At 44.0% G+C, this 18,982-nt stretch overlaps 1 protein-coding gene across 1 annotated transcript in view; it reads right to left on the bottom strand.

Moving 5' to 3' along the window:
• Positions 1 to 18,982, bottom strand: part of IL1R1 (interleukin 1 receptor type 1) — a 154,035-nt gene extending 135,053 nt beyond the window's left edge. The window contains exon 1 of the mRNA XM_017964107.3: positions 18,729 to 18,982. The gene's annotated coding sequence lies outside the window, so the exon portion shown is untranslated. The remainder of the gene's footprint in view (positions 1 to 18,728) is intronic.

Here is an 18,982-nt window from a genome sequence, read left to right as displayed (position 1 = left end):
TACACTGTTTGAAAGTTCCGTCAGGAATTAATTTCATACTCCCCAGGCAATGATTCCATTGTCATTCATTTCACTCCCCAAGCTGCCTTCAGACACCTAATTCAGCCCCCAGATACCGCCATAAATAACTAGGAAGGGACATAATTAACAAATTGGCACTCTGGAATGAGAATGGCTTGAATGAGCTGACCCTTGGGAGTCTGAATGTCTTTGAGCACCAACAAAATTGTGTTTCTGGCCTCCGTTCGAGAAGACCCCAGTGGTTCTACTCGCACAATGGCAGTTGCCCTAAGTGAGGTCTTTCCTGAGACACCTTCCAGCATGTGCTGCCTCCCTCTTCCTGGTGCTCTTCAAACAACAATCCTGGGACGACCTCAATTCTCAGGACTTCCATTAAGTTTTGAATAGCTCACTGCCATTAGTGAGCCATTGTAGTCATGGTAACCTCATCTTATCTGTTGGCCTCAACGAATGTTAACAGTAACCTCTTTTTGAGACAGGGTCTCACTCTTGTGACCCAGGCCGGAGTACAATGGCAGGATCTTGGCCCACTGCAACCTCCTCCTCCTGGGTTCAAGCAATTCTCCTGCCTCAGCCTCCCAAGTAGCTGGGATTACAGGTGCCCGCCACCATAAGCAGCTAATTTTTGTTTTTTTAGTAGAGATGGATTTTCACCATGTTAGCCAGGCTGGCCTCGAACTTGTGACCTCAGGTGATCCACCCACCTCAGCCTCCCAAAGTCTTGGGATTATAGGCGTGAGCCACTGTGCCTGGCCAATCATAACCTCTAGCACATTAAATTTCTCCACTGAGAGAAAAAAATGACTATTTATTTAAGCTACTTGGCTTTGGTAACACATGGATATTTCCATCCTGGAAGTGTTTCCTGAAGGATACAGTGGCTTTCAAAGCATCGGCTGGTGTCAATGTCCAACAAGAGGCCAGCTTCTGAAAACAAGGCCATTTGATGAGAAACTTGAAAGCGTTTGTGCATCCTGATCCAATAGGCTGCTGCCTTCCTTCAGCTGTTGGCCCGAGTCCCAGTTTGGGGGTTGACTTAAAAGGATTTAAACAGTCCCACTCATCCACACACACAGAGGAAGATCTGTTGCAGCTATTGGATCTACTGGAAGTGATACACTCTCTCCCCTTCCCCCATGTCAAGTGTCAAGGAGGGACGTATGACTGACCTTAGGCATCTGTCGGCTTCCTGCTGTCAAGAGAGACCATCATCTTAGCTCTCAGTGGAACAGGGATTAGGGGCTGAAAAGTCCTCTCTAGGTGTCATGACCAACTTAAATATCTTAGTTGGAAACTGGTTTTCAAGTTTAAAAACTTCCTGGAGTATTTTAGTCTTGAAATGAATCCTTATGAAGAGCTAGAAAAGACATTTAAAAGTCTCTAATTCAAATCTTTTGCAAATAAGAAACAGGAAATTCAGCAATGTTAAGTGATGTACATCTAAGATCACATGGTGATCTTTAATATAGCCAAAGGAACTTAGTCTAGTTATCTAAACAGAAAATGAATATGTCCATTTGGTAAAACAAATTCAATGAAAAGCAGTACCGTGCCCATCCCAGAACCCTTGTTCTCCTCCCCAGAGTCAGGAACACTTGACATTCTTTTATGTGTCCTTTCAGAAATATTCAAGACTGATGTAGTATCTGTATATAGAGTATAAACTTCTCTTCCACAAATCATCCAGTACACATGATCACTGCGGTTCTAGCCCCAGATCATCTCCACTTATAAAAGTTGACCCAAACACAAGAAGCCCTGTTTATATTGGTCAGACACTGCTGGGGCCCACACCCTTTCTGTACATTTATTCATCTACCAGGTCTTTCACGGGTGCTGAGCACTCTCCACAGTCATGCCTGTCTGCAGAACAAGGGTTCCAGCCGGGAGTACATGTGCTGTCCACGTAAAATTGGCCTAAATGGGCTTACACAATAAAACCCTGAGCCCCAGCAGTCATGAAGGTCATTTAGTGATGTTGCCCAGTCAGGGTATGTCCTTGCCCTCGCTATTTCACCAAATTAGTGAATATCCTTTTTTGCTTGGACACAATTCAAAAAATAATTTCCGCTGCCAAGAGGCATTGAAAACATCTCTTTCTTGGCTGCAGGAAGCCCACGGAAGCAAGACCCAGAGTTCCAGCACAGGGGAGAGTGCAGAGCCTGCAGCCACCGCCAGAAGACCTTGCTGGGTTAACAGAGCAGCAGCCAGATCTCCCAGAGCTGGACAAGACACCGTCCTCAGCCACCCACTGACAAACGCAGCACTAGCAACTGCCTTCTCACCATTCAACTGGCTCCCGGACGATGAACGAACACAAACTGAGCTGTCCTAAGTTCATCTCGCCTCTTTCCATGGCCCAATGTAGGTGGGAGTTCTGCTCTTGGAAACTCACCTCATGCAACTAAAAAAAAAGCCAGCACTGATCACTAAAATAAATAACAACATACCTCCATGCCTTTACTACTGTTTAACTCAAACCCAGCTTATTGCTTTATTGTAACTTTTATTTTATTAAATCCAATTTAAAAGCAACCTAATAAGTGTTTCTTTGGCAGGACTTTTCTGCCCAGGTTGGACATACTGAGGCTTCTTTTAAATCCAGTGACTTCTAGACTAAAGTCACATGCTTCACCTTTTTAAATATTTTCCTGTAGGAAGCATATTTGTTTCATTAATTTAAGAATCTTGACTTTGAAGTCACAGTCAAAATTTAGGTCAGCTGCCTCAAAAATTTTCACTGCTGGCCGGGCGCAGTGGCTCATACTTGTAATCCCAGCACTTTGGGAGGCCAAGGCGGGCAGATCACGGGGTCAAGAGATCGAGACCATCCTGGCCAACACGGTGAAACCCCGTTTCTACTAAAAATACAAAAAAATTAGCCGGAGGTGGTGGCACACGCCTGTGGTCCCAGCTACTCCGGAGGCTGAGGTGGAAGAATCTCTTGAACCCAGGAGGCAGAGGTTGCAGTAAGCCGAGATTGCGCCACTGCACTCCAGCTTGGTGACAGAGCAAGACTCCATCTCAAAAAAAAATTTTTTTTCACTGCTATTTGATGCTACCAAAAAACAACAACAACAACTTTTAACAATGAAGGGGGGACAGGACCATTTTCATAGCAACATCCACTTTCCCTTGACCCATCTCTTGATCTGCCCTTGGAATTCATCACTTAAGGTGCCCTACAGAGAATAAATGGTCATGTGACATGAGGGTCCCAGGAAAATCACCCCAAATCTACTTCATGATTCTGCCATGCTGTCTAAAATTCTAATAGCAAGGAGTTTCTCCTTTGAAGGTACCTGCTTTAAGGTAAATGCTCTCTACAAATGGCAATCCATGAACTTGATCTGCCAATAAAATGAAAAAACTAGGCAAGAATCAGAGCCCCTGGTTGTGAAATCTTAATCCCCACAACTATTCAGATCTCAATTAAATGGGCGCGGTAAGCATTACCACGTGCTTCCCATAGGCTGTTGCCAGAATTAATTGAGTTTAGTATTAGCTACATGAAAGCGTGAGTTCATCTCTTTTTTTGCAGACTCTGTAAGAAAGAAGAGAAGAAAAGAAGAACTAGGAGGCCAGTGTTTCCAGATGAACAAGATGCTCAATGACAAGGTGAAATGGCTGGGAGCGAGCTTTGGATCCCTGTTTAGACTTCAGTGGCTCTGAGAGGAGGCTGTGAGACACTCAGCGGTGAGTGTTTTCTCCCCCTCCAAAGTTTCAGGACGTTCCCAGGGACTTCTGAGCACAGGCTGCTGTGACGCTTTCTCTCCAACTTCTAGATCTCTGGCAAGTCCCATTCTTCTGTTTGTGTCACCTCTGAGGACAGCATAGTCCACAAGGTCACTCCCTGTTCTGAGGGTCAAGCCTCCCTGTCAGATCTTCCACCCATCATGGCGTGTGCCCTGATTCTCCTGCTCCAGAAACTTCTGGGGCACAATACATGCACCATGGTGGTTTGCTGCACCTACCAACCCTCATCTAGGTTTCACGCCCCACCTGCATTAGGGATTTGTCTTAATGCTTTCCCTCCCCCTGCCCCCCACCCCCTGACAGACCCCAGTGTGTGATGTTTCCCTCTCTGTGTCCATGTGTTCTCATTGTTCAACTCCCACTTATGAGTGGGAAATGCAGTTTGGTTTTCTGTTCCTGTGTTAGTTTGATGAGAATGATGGCTTCCGGCTCATCCATGTCCCTGCAAAGGACATGAACTCATTCTTTTTTATGGCTGCATAGTATTCTATGGTATACATGTGCCACATTTTCTTTATCCAGTCTATCATTGATGGGCATTTGGGTTGTTCTAAGTGTTTACTATTGTAAATAGTCTGCAATAAACATATATGTGCATGTGTCTTTATTTTTTTATATTTTTTATTGCATTTTAGGTTTTGGGATACATGTGAAGAACATGCAAAATAATTGCTAGGTACACACGTGGCAGTGTGATTTGCTGCCTTCTTCCCCTTCACCTATATCTGGCATTTCTCCCCATGCTATCTCTCTCCAACTCCCCACCCACCGCTGTCCCTCCCCTATATTCCCCAACAGACAATGATTTATATTCCTTTCGGTATATACCCAGTAACAGGATTGCTGGGTCAAACGGTATTTCTGCTTCTAGATTCCTTGAGGAATTGTCATGTTGTCTTCCACAATGGTTGAACTAATTTATAGTCCCACCAACAGTATAAAAGCATTTCTATTTCTCCATATGTTTGCCAATTTTCAAGTACCCAATACATTATTATTAACTACAGTTGCCATGATGTACAATAGATCTCCAGAGCTTAATCCTCCTGTCTAACTGAAAATTTGTATCTTTGGACAAGCCTTCCAACCCTCCCCAACCTCTGGTAACCACCATTCTACCCTCTGCTGCTATGAATTCAACTTGGTTAGATTCCACATGCAAGTGAGATCATACAGTATTTGTCCTTGCGTACCTGGTCTATTTCATTTAGCTTAGTGTCCTCCAGATTCCTTCATGTTGTCACAAGGAACAAAATTTCCTTCTTTGTGACAGCTGAATTCTGTTGTGCCCACCATGCGCACTTCTTCTTCACTCATTCATTCACTGTTGGACACTGAGGTTGGTTCTATATCTTGGCTATTACGAATAGTGTGGCAATAAACAGGGAGGGTGCAGACATCTCTTCCATACACTGGTTTTATTTCCTTTGGATATATACCCAGTAGTAGGATTGCTGGGTTGTAGGACAGTTCTATTTTTTATTTTACTTTTTTTTTTTTTTTTTTTGAGACAGAGTTTCACTCATTACCCAGGCTGGAGTACAATGGTGTGATCTCAGCTCACCGCAACCTCCGCCTCCTGAGTTCAAGCAATTCTTCTACCTCAGACTCCCGAGTAGCTGGGACTACAGGCGCCCACCACCGTGCCCAGCTAATTTTTGTATTTTTAGTAGAGACGGGGTTTCACCTTGTTGACCAGGATGGTCTCGATCTCTTGACCTCATGATCCACTCGCCTCGGCCTCCCAAAGTGCTGGGATTATAGGCATAAGCCACTGCACCCAGCCCAATTTTTAATTTTTTTAATAAAAGAAACATCCCTGAAGTGATTCCTTACTTATTAATCATGCATTGATTGACTCAGAGCGCACTTGAACATTTTGGTGTTGTAGTCTGCACCACCCCTTCATGACTGACTTCCATACACTTCCTTAATGATCTTTAAACAGCCTTTTCATTTTCTTTGTCCCTGTCAAACATCAAGGGATACACGCCTGTTCTAGTATGCTAAGTAAGTCTGATGTGAGTTGCCCTGTGATTTTATATTCTTATCATGCTCACTCCTGACTTGCTAAAGTGACAATCCCAGGTTTTGAGAAACTATCATTGTCAGGAAGCCGTCGCCTCTGGGTTCAGGTTCTACTTCGAAGATGCCCCAAGTCTAACCAGAAGACTTCAAAATGCAGCATGAGACAGGCAGGCATTTAGCGGGTCTAGACAGGAAACCCAGAGACCAAAACCAACCATCAGGATAAATGAATACTTGTCCACAGCCTACAGTGAGGCAGCACACAGGGAAACCTCGCCCTTGCAGATGACTCGCAAGTCTTCCACGCAGGAAAATGGCAAGCTCGTAAAACGTTCAAAAGGTCTGGCACAGTAGTGGAGAGTAGACAGGAATGATAGTTGTACTTCTCCGGAAGTATTTAATGATTACACTTTTCCCTTAAAATGACTTCCAGAAAGTCACCTTTCCTATTTTTGCAAGATAAAGATCTGCAATCCATCCATGACAGCCCTGAAAAGAACCCCAGGGGTCACTGTGACCATTTCCTGGCACCGTCCCTCCCGCATTGTTCACCCTAGTGAGAGGGCAGCCAAGTCGGCTGCTGTGAGAAGCCCGCATCCTGTGTTTACACAAAACCCAGCTTCAGCCACATTTGGAAAATTGCATGAACTTTGGGTAACCACATCTAAAAACAACACACCATTCTGCTAAGGGAAGTTCTCAAAAGCACAGTGATTGATCGGGAGATGTGTTTATGGTGTGGATAAACACCAGACTGGAAGTGCTCAGGGAGAAGCCTGGTGAGGCCACTGACCACGCGCCACACTGTGGCTACAGGCAGCCCTTTGCCTTCTCGACCTCTGTTTTCTCCAAGGTCAAGAGGGCTTGACTGGGTGACCTTGGTGAAAGGGCTTTTCATGATGGCTGGGATGTAGTGAGAGCTCAGAGAAGCCTCCTTTTCATGGCTCACACCTGTAATCCCAGCACTTTGGGAGGCCCAGGTGGGTGAATCACAAGGTCAAGAGATCGAGACCATCCTGGTCAACATGGTGAAACCCCGTTTCTACTAAAAATACAAAAAGTTAGCTGGACATGGTGGCGGGTGCCTGTAATCCCAGCTACTCAGGAGGCTGAGGCAGGAGAATTGCCTGAACCCAGGAGGCAGAGGTTGCAGTGAGCCGAGATTGCGCCATTGCACTCCAGGCTGGGTAACAAGAGCAAAACTCTGTCTCAAAAAAAAAAAAGAGAAGCCTCCTTTTCTTCTTCTTCTTCTTCTTCTTCTTTTCTTCTTCTTCTTTTCTTTTTTGAGACAGAATCTCACTCTGTCACTCAAACTGGAGTGCAGTGGCATGATCTCAGCTCACCGCAACCTCTGCCTCCCAGGTTCAAGAGATTCTCCTGACTCAGCCTCCCAAGTAGCTGAGATTACAGGCAGGCACCAGCAAGCCTGACTAATTTTGTATTTTTAGTAGACATGAGGTTTTACCATGTTGGTCAGGCTGTTCTCAAACCCCCGACCTCAAGTGATTCACCTGCCTCAGCCTCCCAAAGTGCTGGGAGCACCCGGCTGCCTCCTTTTCTTCTTAATGCTATTGGAAAGTGGTCTAAAATGTTGAGGATTCCTCAGTCAGAAGAGATCAAGGTGCTGGGGGTATTACCATTGTCAAAAGCCCCAGGGAACTATGAAGAATGAGCCTACCCTCCCCCGCATCCTTGAGAATCCAGCCCCTGCCCTCCTTACCCCACCTCCAGACAGCAGCCCTGGCTTAAAGCACCAAGCAGACCCTGCGGCTATTCAGAGCAAGACAGACCGGCTGTGCTGCCCGGAGGGAAGGGACGGGAGTCTGGCCAGAGGCAGCTGCCACGGGCCTTTGAGGGCTTTCTCCATCCCTCCCGCAGCACCAACCAGAGCAGAGGTGTGAGCCTCAGGGAGATAAAAGGGATGTGAAGTGGCCAACCCCCACATCCACAAGCACACAACAGTGAATCAAAAGAAAAAACTATCACGAAATTAAAACTTTTAAGTTAACAAGAGCAGGTCTTACGAGAACACATGGACACAGGGGAACACTGGGGTCTTTCATGGTGGTAGGGGCAAGGGAGGGAGAGCATTAGGACAAATACCTAATGCATTCGGGGCTTAAAACCTAGATGATGGGTTGACAGGTGCAGCAAACCACCATGGTCATGTATACCTATGTAGCAAACCTGCACGTTCTGCACATGTATCCCAGAACTTGAAGTAAAATAAAAGACAGAAAATCAGAACTAGACTGCTCTAATAACCCAACCTTACTGAAAAGTTGTAAGAATAGACCAAAGACTCAGTAGAGTCTTCTGTGACTCAGTCACAAAGATATCCAGGATAAGGTCACAGCTTACTTGCATTGCAGGCGCCCTCATAATAATTCCCTGTGACCTCAGCTATAAGTTTGTGTCGTCACATAAGTATTGCTGGGCAAAAAATTTTTTGTCACTAATTGTATCACTAACTTAGTGAGGCATCTTTGGGAGCAAAGTCTTGCCATGATTTTGCTTTTTATGTAACCACAGCCAGCTATCTCCAGATGTGCCCCTTATCCACTGGGTGAGGTAGGGGGACGTCATAAGATGTCCAATTATCATGAGGGTGCCTGCAAGGCAGATAAGCTGTGACCTTATCATGGACATCTTTGTGACGTGGACACCAACGCCTGAACCCCTCCTCCATCCTTGACATGAGCTCTACAAACCATCCCTTCGAATTCCAAGTCTGCCTCTCTGTTACTTTTCTATTTCAATAATTTTGGGGAAACAAGTGGGTTTTGGTTACATGGATAAGTTCTTACTGGTGATTTCTGAGATTCTGGGGCACTGTCACCCAAGCAGTGTACACTGCACCCAGTGTGTAGTCTTTTACCCTCACCTGCACCCCACTCTTCCCCCTGAGTCCCCAAAGTCTATCAGATCATTCTTACACCTTTCAAGTCTGCCTCTTTCACTGTGGGCATTCCCCCAAGATTTTTTTCCACTTTCTGCTATACTTTCTCTCAGAAAGCAGGCCCATGATTATTGCTTTACTTATCCACCCCACATGGAGAGCTCCTCACCATAGGTGTGGCTTCTACTGCTTTGTATGCTTATGTTTATAAATGAACTCGTGAGACTTGAGCCCATAGCTTAAAATTCAATGACAAGAAGGGAGCATGTTTTTACCTACAAGGGCAGATTCTTCAGATGCGTGATTCTAAGTTCCAGGCATGGCTAACAGAGGAAAAGAGAGAGCTTCCCAAACTTCCAATGATTGCTAAATGCGTCTGTAACAGAACTTAGTCCACACAGCGGAACTTCAACCTAACATTTTGGCCTACATTAAAGATGCGACATAGCCTGCTAAGAAGAGTAATACCGCAGTGACTCGGGGAAATAGAAAGTGATGGGCAGGTTCCAGTCCTCCATTCCTGAGTAACTAGCCCAGAACTTAGAGGTTTAACATAAAAAGTATGTTATTTTACCTCACGATTTTGTAGGTGAGGAATTTGGGCAGGCCTCACCTGTCTAAATGGTTCATCTATTCCATGTGGCATCAACAGAGGTGACTTGGTGGTACTGGGCTAAAAGATGGTTTGGTCTGGCACCTTGGCAAGGACAGCTGGAAGGCTGGGTTCAGCTGAGACCCTCAACTGGAGCACTTACCTGGAACCTCTCCAGCATGGCAGCCTCAGAGTAGTTGGATTCTTTCAATGGCCCCTCAGGACTCCAAGAGCAAGTGTTCCATTCAAGGGTTCCAGTTTCAAGTTGCAGGGGTCCCATGAGCAAGCCTCGCAAGTCCCAGAAAGTTACTTTTGTCTTATTCTATTGGTCAAGTCACTGAGACCACCACACATTTGGAGAAGGAGGATTTTAACTCCATTTATCAACGGAAGTAGCAAAGAATTCATGGGCATCTTTAGTCTACCACGGCCTATTTTTATCCCTTTCACAATGTGATGCTTGGATTAAGTACTCTCAGAGTCAGTTGGTTTGCTCTGTAGATTATGTCATGTCATCTCTTCACTGTCCCCCAGTGACACAATAAGTCTTATTTAGCACTGTAGCAGAATCAGAGGTTCAACATCATCTTTAGGGCTAAAATAATTAATGAATGTTAGAAAAAATATCACAGCAACATTGATATTAATATCCATTAGAATCATTACATTCTTGATAATTATGTTTCAATATATAGGGAAGAAGACAGCAAATTATGATGGGAAGATTTTGAACTTTGCCATCACAATCTACCTCAGTTCAAGTCTCTGCTGTCATTTACCAGCCTTGTAAATCTAGGCAAGGGAATGGAATTTTCTGATCCTTGGCTTTAAAATGAATACGACACCTATAGCAGATGTCTCAGGGACCCCTCACTCTTGAGCTATGTCCATTCCTTCAAGAAAAAAATTGTGGGAGAATTTGTATATACTTTTGAGAGAGTCCTGGTGGATACAAACTCCATTGGCCAAATCAGGTGACCTCCATAAGTCACCCTTAGCATGGTGTTTCCCTAATTTCTGACCCAGTCTCCCTGCCCCCTCATCCTTGCTTCCTGGAATCACTTCCCCCATAAACTGCCTGCATCCAAGTCTTATCTCAGAATCTACCTCCAGGAAAACCAAAACTAAGGGAATTCTTACCTTACAGGATTGTTCAAAGTGTAACATAAATTCCAAACATAGAAAATGCCAGGCACAGAGCCTGTTACCTCATTGTCTCTCATTCATTCTCTGCCATTTCCATAGGTCCAGACCACTAGCCTTTCCCCACACCTGCCCTGCCCTCTCCAGCCCTGCACACACTGCCCAGTCTGTTTCTCCTAATAGAATCTCTTTCCCTCTTTGAAATTTCACCCACCCTTAAACATCCTTCTCTGACCTCCCTGAGTGGGTGAAATCCCCTGGTCATATCCACTCACAGCAAACACAGCTCTCTCCTTCCCTACTTTCCACAAGTTTACATTTTATAAGGGCCATTATATTATCTTTGTCTTCTTCATGACACTTCAGTTCCCACAAGAGCAGGGGCCATGTCTGTTTTTCCTCGCCAAGAAAGGAAAACTTAATATTTGCTTAATGAATGAATAAATAAACAAGATATTCTTTCTTCTGTGACTTATGCACTGACCTTGTCTCCTTCCTACTTGCCCTTCACCACTGACACACATAGCCACCCTGGACATCACTCCACCCCTCCTGTGTTCCCACAGCATACTGTAGTAGCTTGCATTGACCACATTCTCCTCTGTGGTCCAGTTTATAGATATTTTTACTTATTTGATTATTTTTTTTTCTTTTTTTTTCTTCCTCCCTTTCTTCCTTCCTCCCTTCCTTCTTCTCTTCTCTCTTTCTTGCTCTTTTTCCTTTCTCCCTCCCTCCCTCTCTGCTCTCTTTTTCTTTCTTTTTTTCCCTCTCTCTTTCTTTTTCCTCTCCCTCTCTCCTCTCCTCTCATCTTTCTTTCTTCCTCCCTTCCTCCCTCCCTCCCTCCCTTCCTTTCTTCCTTCCTTCCTTCCTTTCTTCCCTTCCTTTCTTCTCTCTGTCTTTCTGTCATTCTGAGAGTCTCAGCATAAAAGCATAGGCCACGTGCTCAACAGAAACTCAGGTATGTGTCAATCCACCCTGGGTCTTGTCTGGCTGAAGATCCTGGGACTGTTGTGCTGCATGTAGAGCTGACGTTTTGCCTTACCCCAGATTCACCTCCTTTCCAAAATCAGGGAGCACTCGCTGCCCCTTAACCTTTATTTTATTTTATTTTATTTTATTTTAAGACAAAGTCTCTCTCCGTCACCCAGACTGGAATGTAATGGCACGATCTCGGCTCACTGCAACCTCTGCCTCTCAGGTTCAACTCAACCTCCCGAGTAGCTGGGACTACAGGCACCCATCACCTTGCCCGACTAACTTTTGTATTTTTAGTAGAGATGGGGTTTCACCATAATGGCCAGGTTGGTCTCAAACTCGTGACCTTGTGATCGGCCCACCTTGGCCTCCCAAAGTGCTGGGATTACAGGCAGGAACCACCATGCCTGGCCCCCCTTCACCTTTAAAACAATATCCCCACTTGGGGAAGAAGTTGCCCCAAGATAAGGAAAGGCAGGCCTGGGATCCTTGTTGCAGAGCAGAGGGACACATCTGAAGGCTCATGCGGCATGGCCACCCTGCTGTCTTCCAAACCAGCCCACGGAAGCATTTTGCTAGGTGGAAATTGCAAATTTGCTAGGAAATTGGGGCTGTCACTGATGAAAATAGAAATGCTTTTTAAAAGTATGCACTAATATACAGTAGAAAATTGAGTACTTAAGACTGGGATGACTCCCCTGGGGACAGAGAAGCCCATATGGCAATTCCAGTTGATGAGACATAAGCACAACCCTGCAGCAAGCCCAGAAAAGGGCTTCCAGATACAGGTAAAAATGTGGCTGATGTTTGCTTTCCCTTCTGCCTGCCTGGAATATAGACACTATGTCTGACACTCCAACAGTCATCTTGTGACTATGAGGAAAAGGCCACACCAAAAGAGGCACTGATCCTGACATCGCTGAGCTACAGACCCTCCATACTTCTGGTAATGTGAGAAAAATAAACACCAATTTTTGTTTAAATTACTCTTGGTTTTTCTGTTACTTGCAGCCAAATGCAGCCCTAATTTATACAGATCTAGAACTAAAGAAGACTTATAGTCACCACTTGTGTAGCCCTGTGTGTCATGGCACTGCAAGCTGGCACAGCTGAGGAAAGCATGTAGTCCTGTGACGATGTCATGCCCACTCATTCCACAAGCTCTTGGAGAGGAAGGAAGTGCTCTGCTGCCCACTGCTGTGTCTCTCCCAACCCTCACCAAGTGCAGCATCTCACAATACCTGTTTAATAGATTTTTTAAAGAAACCTGCTTTTGTATTACAACAAAAAAAGAAAACTTTAGGCAAGGGAAAAAATTAGAAAAATTTAGAAAAAGTTTGCATTGATGACCATCAATGCAAAAATCAGCAACAAAACATTGGCAAACCAAAAGCTTATCCTCATGACTGAGTAGGCTTTATCCCCGGGATGCAAGGTTGGTTCAACATGCAAATCAATAAACGCAATTCATCCCATAAACAGAACTAAAGACAAAAACCACATGATTTCTTAATAGAAACAGAAAAGGCTTTTGATAAAATTCAATATCCATTCCTGTTAAAAGCTCTCAGTAAACTAGGTATTGAAAGAACATATCTCAGAATAATAAGAGCCATATGTGACAAACCCACAGCCAACATCATACTGAATGGGCAAAAGCTGGAAGCATTCCCCGTGAAAACCGTTACCAGACAAGGATGCCCTCTCTCACCACTCCTATTCAACATAGCATTGAAAGTTCTGGCCAGAGCAATCAGGCAAGAGAAAGAAATAAAGGGCATCCAAGTGGAAAGATGAAGTCAAACTATCCATTTGTAGACATCATGATCCTATATCTAGAAAATGCAATAGCCTCAGCCCAAAAGCTTCTTAGGCTGATAAACAACTTCGGCAAAGTCTCAGACACAAAAATCAATGTGCAAACATCACCAGCATCCCCATACACCAACATTCAAGCTGAAAGTCAAATCAGCAGTAAACTCCCATTCGCAATTGCCACAGAAAGATTAAAATGCCTAGGAATACAGCTAACCAGGGAGGTGAAAGAATTCTACAAGGAGAACTACAAACCACTGCTCAAATAAATCAGAGATGCCAGGTGCAGTGGCTCTTGCCTGTAAACCCAGCACTTTGGGAGGCTGAGGCAGATCATCTGAGGTAAGGAGTTTGAGACCAGCCTGGCCAACATGATGAAATCCTGTCTCTACCAAAAATATAAAAATTAGCTGGGTGTGGTGGTACATGCTTGTAATCCCAGCTACTCAGAAGATTGAGGCAGAAGAATCACTTGAACCCAGGAGGAAGAGGTTGCAGTGAGCAGAGATCGTGCCACTGCACTCCAGCCTGGGTGACAGAAAGAAATCAGAGATTACACAAACAAATGGAAAAACATTCTATGCTCATGGACAGGAAGAATCAATATTGTTAAAATGGCCAAAGTGCCCAACGCAAATTTATAGGTTAAATGCTATGCCTATTAAACTGCTATTGATATTCTTCAGAGAACTAGAAGAAACTATTTTAAAATTCATATGGAACCCAAAAAAAGCCTGAATAGTCAAACAATCCCAAGCAAAAAGAACAAAACTGGAGGCATCACACTTCCCAACTTCAAACTATACTGCAGGGCTACAGCAAGCAAAGCAGCATGGTACTGGTACAAAAACAGACACCAGGACCAATTGAATAGAATAGAAAACCCAGGAACAAGACCATATACCTATAACCATCTGATCTTTGACAAACCTGACAAAACAAGCAATGGACTCCCTATTCAATAAATGGTGGTAAAATAACTGGCTAGCCATATGCAGAAGATTAAAACTGAACCCTTTCCTTAGACCATTTACAAAAATTAACTCAAAATGGTTTAATGACTCAAATGTAAAACCCAAAGCTATAAAAACCCTGGAAGACAACCTACGCAATACCATTCAGGATATAGGCATGGGGAAACATTTTATGATGAAGATGCCGAAAGCAATTGCAACAAAAGCAAAATTTGACAAATCGAATCTAATTAAACTAAAGAGTTTCTGTGCAGCAAAAAAACAAAAACAAAAAACTATCAACAGAGTAAATACACAACCTACAGAATGGGCAAAAATTTTTGAAAACTATGCATCTGACAGAGGTCTAATATTCAACATCTATAAGGAACTTAAACAAATTTACAAGATAAAAAACAACACCCTAAAAACATGAGCAAAGGACATGAACAGACTCTTCAAAAGACAATATTCATGTAGCCAACAATCATATGAAAAAAGCTCAACATTACTGATTATTAGAGAAATGCAAATCAAAACCACAATGAGATACCATTTCACAACAATCAGAATGGCTATTACTAAAAAGTCCAAAAAAAAAAAAAAACAGATGCTGGCAAGGTTGTGGAGAAAAAGGATTATTTATACTCCTATACACAGTAGGAGTGTAAATAAGTTCAATCATTGTGGAAGACTGGGTGGCAATTCCTCAAAGACCTGAAGACAGAAATATCATTCAACTCAGCAATCCCATTACTGGGTACACAGGCAGAGGAATATAAATGATTCTGTTACAAAGACATATGTACCCATTATGTTCATTACAACACTATTCACAACAGCAAAGACATGGAATCAACCTTAAATGCCCATCAACGATAGACTGAATGAAGAGAATGTGTTATATTTACACCATGGAAAACAATGCAGCCATAAAAAAGAACAAGACCATGTTCTTTGCAGGAACATGGACAGAGCTGAAAGCCATTATTCTTTGCAAAGTAACACAGGAACGGAAAACCAAATATTGCACTTTCTCACTTATAAGTGAGAGCTCAATGATGAAAACACATGAACACATAGAGGAGAACAGCACAGAATCGGGCCTATCGGAGGAGGGTGGAGGGTGGGAGGATCAGGAAAAATAACTAATGGGCACTAGGCCTAATACGTGGGTGATGAAATAATCTGTACAACAAACCCCCAGGACGCAAGTTTACCTTTGTAACAAATCTGCACATGCACCCCTGAATTTAAAATAAAAGTTTAAAAAATCTGCTTTTAAGAAGGAAGAAACTGAGAAAATGCTGGGCTATTGAAGAAAATTCGTGATTTAATTAAAAATTTGGTGTAGGTGTTCTCAGTTGGCATGGGAAAGTCAAGAAACTCATGCTCCCCCTAAGCCACCCCACTCTACCACCAGATAATTTGTATTTAGGGGATAGGGGGACAGGGAAAAGGGAAACTGAAGGTAACCCCTTCATACATTTTCTCCCTTGAAAGATTGTCATTTCAAGCGTGTTACAAAGGGTTAAACAAAGAAGACAGAGGAGAAATATATATGTACAAATGCACCGGCCAGACCATGAGAAGTCTTATCGGGATTCTTTGACTCCAGGGGCTATCTGAAATCAACCCAGCCTTTTGACTTTGAAGATACGTCTCCTGAGTTTCCCCAGGATGGGCATTGTTTAGGAAAAGCTGACTCAGAAAGACATGACAAGTCCAAGTGTTTGCCAAGAAAAATACACTCTGCACTCTACGTAATTCCCAAAGAATTTTCTTCTGAAAATATTTTTATTAGAGTCTGAAATAATTTAATCACAGGCTTGTAATTAGTCAGAGCTCAGCAAGTACTCTGTGCCCAACGGTGATAGTCTTTCAGGCTTTTAAACAGGAAACTCTGAATCCGGAGAACAGAAAACACAGAATCATACCCATGATGACTTGGAAAAGTTACCCTCTGCTCACACCAAACTCTCAGGTGTCCCCTACTTCATTGGGAATATGTTAAGGCTGAAACTAAAGGGGAGAACGTGAGGGTTCTTTTCCCAATGAGATAAAGGAGCTCAAGGCTGGAGTGCTACTGAAAGCCTGGCAGCAGGCAATCTTAAAGAGAAAGAAGACAGATGTTTGAGCAAAAGGGAATGAATTCTGGGCTGCTATACAAATCTTCTCCTCAGATTATAGGGAAGAACTTCCTTGTTAGCCGTGAGAACATCCCACACCCGATGGGCACCAAGCACCACCAGATTTCATCCATTCATTTAGTTGATACATCTTTGACATTGGGAAACCTGTAGACCTCAGCTTCCAAACAGCATCGATCAGGCTGGATTCCTCTGAGGGATCCAGGGGCACACATGGATAGTTAAACAGACCACTGGGGGAAAACACCAGGACACAGACACTCCAGGAATAAGTACTGACGCTCCTAGACAGACTGGAGGTGCGGGACAGGGCCTTGCCTTGCTTGTCTTTAAAATCAGAAATACAGAGTGTTTCAGCAAGTCTAAATTTACTGATTTTAAAGGTCCCAAAAGGAAAACCCACATGGGACAAAAATCTAGAGGAGTATGCTAGGATAAAGCATAAGTGAATTAATTAATTTCTAGTACAGAAAGCAAAGGGCCCAGAGTACCAGACCACAGGTGTTAGAAACAAAAGAAGTCAACCCGGGGATTCCAACCCATGCCACTCATGAGAATCACCCAGGACCCCAATCACTTACAGCAGAGCTCCTGGGCATGGGTCCAGATATGAGTGGCATTGATATTTCACCTCTCTAGAGGATCCCAGTCTGCAACTGAGGACCCGTGATTAACTGGTACACATTCACTCAAGGCATATCTCTCCACTTCCAAAAAATATCTATGCAACAGAAGCCCTCTATTGCATCTTGAACATTCAAAAGCTGAGGAAAAGAATTGCATACTGAGGAGTACATGGCAAGAAGGTCATCCTCACCGAGAGATGGAAGCACTGTGGGTGATGTGCTGAGGACGATTTTGTACCTGGAGTGGAGCTGAAGAGCTCTCTTCTCAGAAAAGGTGCAGAGGCCTAGAAACTTCCGTAGCAGGAAGTCATGGTCCCTGTCTAAGGACAGCAGAGTGGGAAAGCTTGGTCACTAAGAAGCCAGATCTTCATGGGCTCATAGGAAAAGCACGTGAGAAGCTCTGAATATGCTAGATAGGTAAGAAAGGCTCCAGAAAAGGCCTGGAGACTGGGAGACTGGGGAGCTATCCCTGAAGATTATTCAAGAAAGCCTAGGGTCCAAACTACTGAGTTAAGATCCATGGTGAAATTTCTCTCAGATGTGATAAAGGTGTAAGGTGTTTTAGGCTGACTGAAGGTGCCAAGGACACCATGGTAAGCTTAAGCTCTGACTAATTACAAGCCTGTGATGTCCTCTGACGTCATGTACGCTCCAGATGAGTTCCTGAAAAATCTGAAGTAACTAGAAGACCATGAAAAGGGGAAGAAATGATCAACCCCTGCGATGCCTAATTAACTCTGAGACACTCTCTATTGTTCCTTATTCCTGCCCCAATTGATAAAGCAATTGGATTTTGTAACCAACCTTGGTCAACCTCGTGACTCCAGTCCCTATGACCCCCCTCCCAGCTTGCAAAAACCACCCTACACTGTAACTTCTGTAACTTTCCACTGCCTACCCCAAGCCTATACAACCAACTCCTGTCCTACCACCTTCTGCTGACTCTCTTTTCAGAGGCAGCCCCTCCGCACGCAGGTGAATAAACAGCTATGTTGCTCACACAAAGCCTGTCGGGGGAGGTCTCTTCATTCAGAGCTCAAGTTGGTACTGTCACTAACTCCTGCTGGAATAATTGGCCCAAAAGAGCTTACATTCCCAAGTCACGGGTTCTAGACTTAACCATAGAAATTGAGACAGCAGGAGTGAGACTGTCCCGAAGGGCTTACTGAACTAGGATACTGGGCCACCCTGTGGCTTTAATCAGCAGAGGGATGCTGATACTAAACTGAGGTCCACCTGCATCTCCCATTCTTCCCTCCAATATCTCCGAGCTGCTGCTGCGGTCACTGTTTTAGCACTTGGCGTGAATTCCTGGGAGCAACATTTGTCCACAAAACCTGCTCCAGGGACCAGGGAATGGCTTGTCTTAAAATTCACTGCAGATTGGGTCAGGGTTGTGCCAACCTTGCATAAACACCTGGGACACATTAAAAGGGGACATATGAGGCCAATGTAATGTCCTAAGGAGCCACATCCTTCCCTGCAGAAGCAGGAAGACAGCCTTGACTACAGTCCCCTCTCCTGGATGCAGCAGCGTCTTTGCTGGGATGGAGCAAGAGGGAATTGTGGAGAAACTCAGGCTTTAATTTTAAAATTTTTGAGGCTTAGTATAGATTCTTTTTAGATATTGCCGAGGTTATAAACACAAGACTACATTTCTATGCAGCACTAAGCTTTTTCCGTTCAAGTTTTATGGCAGTTGTTTTACTGTGCTTCATAAAGGATATTTGGTACACTCGACAAAGTAAAATAAAATAAAATTGGGAGTACCTTTAATTTGTTGGCTGTTTACTTTTGGCCGTTTAATTTCCGTGCAGAACTTGTGATGCGCTGCAGCAGACCAGGCAGGATGTAACTGTGCTGTGGGACCTTTTCCTTAGTTCAGCTAACAGCCGGCTGCTTCTCACATGGCCATGAGAGACTACAGTTGCAGATACTTTGAAGGGTGAGAAAAAATGGAATTTACTGGGCAAAAAGGTGGGGGAAAGAGAAATAGGGACCCTCCGCAAAGCCAGAGTGCTACT

This window comes from Callithrix jacchus, chromosome 14, assembly GCF_049354715.1.
Source record: "Callithrix jacchus isolate 240 chromosome 14, calJac240_pri, whole genome shotgun sequence".
Lineage (NCBI taxonomy): Eukaryota > Metazoa > Chordata > Mammalia > Primates > Cebidae > Callithrix > Callithrix jacchus.
This window is presented reverse-complemented; position numbering and strand designations above follow the sequence as displayed.